The sequence below is a fragment of the Ambystoma mexicanum genome, chromosome 10 (assembly GCF_040938575.1).
Source record: "Ambystoma mexicanum isolate Mex_15411 chromosome 10, UKY_AmexF1_1, whole genome shotgun sequence".
NCBI classification, from domain to species: Eukaryota; Metazoa; Chordata; class Amphibia; order Caudata; family Ambystomatidae; genus Ambystoma; species Ambystoma mexicanum.
Window position 1 is genome coordinate 1,246,276,955 of NC_090932.1, and position 2,025 is coordinate 1,246,278,979.

At 44.2% G+C, this 2,025-nt stretch overlaps 1 pseudogene; it reads left to right on the forward strand.

Annotated features, from left to right (window-relative positions):
- Positions 1 to 487: 487 nt before the first annotated feature.
- LOC138493010 (protein kish-A pseudogene) lies at positions 488 to 1,239 on the forward strand (annotated as a pseudogene).
- Positions 1,240 to 2,025: the final 786 nt, after the last annotated feature.

Here is a 2,025-nt window from a genome sequence, read left to right on the forward strand (position 1 = left end):
CAAGAAAGAAGAAATCCTGTGCATGTGATATCCAAAGCAACAGAGTGTGGGTCTATCCTGAGTTTCAAAACTGCCATTGACATGTGTCTAATACATATACAATGTAGACTGATGGTTAATAAATATATTGACTCAGTGGACAAGACATACCAACTGTTCCTCACGCTATTCAAAGGCATTGAGAAACAAAAAAATAAACAGACCAAGCTGCACACAGATGAAGAGGTCCCACCGGTAGCCTAGCATTACTGAGGCATTCTAGTCAACATACAGAGACAGGTGGAAGAAAATCAACTTCACAAACCTTTGGAGCAGAACATAATAGAGCCAGCAGTAGGACCCCCACCATGGGTGTTGCCCATTGTGCTGATGTCAAAAAAGGGTTCAGACGCCATAAGACTGTATGTGGACATGAGGTGACCAAACCAAGCCATCAAGAGGGAACAACACCTGGCCCTCTGTATTACTGACATGCTACACTTACTGAATGACTGCCAAGGCATTCTCCAAATTAGACCTCAACAAGGGCCATCATCAGCTGGTTCTAAGCCCGGAAAGCCGCTCCATCACAACCTTCATGACTCACCTTGGCATGTACAGGTACAAATGGTTGAGCTTTGAGTGCTTTTTCAGTGGTAGAGATATTTCAGGCAGAAATACACAATGTGATCAAACATTTTCCCACTTACATTAACTATAGCAATGGCACTCTAGTCTTTGGTACCAGTGTGGCCACCATGGTGAGTTCATTCAGAGCTACGGCTAATGCAAGTTCTGTAGTATAATCCGCTGTTTAGAAACGTTGCCACATAGGAGTACGTTCTGTTTTGTTAGGCGAGGGTGCCATGCCCGGTATACGAATCGGCACCGTAGACTTGGGCAAACGTTGCAGCTGTGGGCTAGGGCTAAATGGGAGTGGGGCAGTTGTACTCCCTAGTGCCGTGAACAAAATGACAGCACGGTAGAAGAAATTGGAAGGAAGTGGTCTGACCAGGAGAGAGCGATCATTCTGCCATCTTCAATTTCCAAAGTCTGCTGACTGTAATCCTTCTGCTGATATGTACGTGTGCCTATCTCCGAGCCATGGCTCCTAGTTTACTTGACAAAAACAAAACTGGTGTGCTGGGATTATTTTGGAAATGTGCGAGGATTGTTGAACAGGAGAGTCCATATGTGGCTGTGTGCTGTATAGTGATGGCCTTCAGCATTCTGTTTCAACAGTAGCATTTGGAAAGTGAGAAGTCTGCATTGGTGTTCAAAACATTTGAAGAAACTTTTTTGCATCTGTATAAACTGAAATTCAGATTATTTTCAAACAAATTTGTAGACGGAAACACAATAAAAACTTGTAATCAGAGAAACATGATGAAACGCTATCGAGCGTGGGCATGGCATTGGGGTTCCATGGGTTAAAATCGCAGCAAAAATGGCAGTTTACACAAGAAATTGTGGCAAAAAGGCTGTGGTTTTTTGCCACCGCAATCCATGTAAAGGATGCTGGGGACACCCCCACAATTCCCAGACCTATTATACCATTCAAAGGGAGCAGGGGACACGTCCGTAACCCCTGCTCCCCTTAAATGGTATAATGGGGTACACCTTTACCGGGTCAAACCACAGCATTTTTGCTGCAGTTTTTTCAAAAGTCTACATTTTTGCCGCAATTTTATTTCTGCATACCGGCATTGGAGGCAGCAAACCTCACCCTCAACAAGGATACATGTGAGTTTAGGAAGAGCATCTTCTGCTTCTTTAGACACATTTTCTCAGAAAGGGAAATGACACTAGATCCCGAGAAGGTGGCAGCAAGCAATGTGACACCTCCTCCGACCAACGTGTCAGAGCTTCGATCTTTCTTATGGCTGGCAAGTTATTGTACAAGACATATCAAAGACTTTGCAACCATTAGTGAACCACTGAGAGCGTTCATGAGGCAACATGTGCCATGTCACTGATCCCTGCAATGCCAGAATGCATTCACTACCATCCATGATCGAATATCTGAGGCAGAAAACATGGCTTACT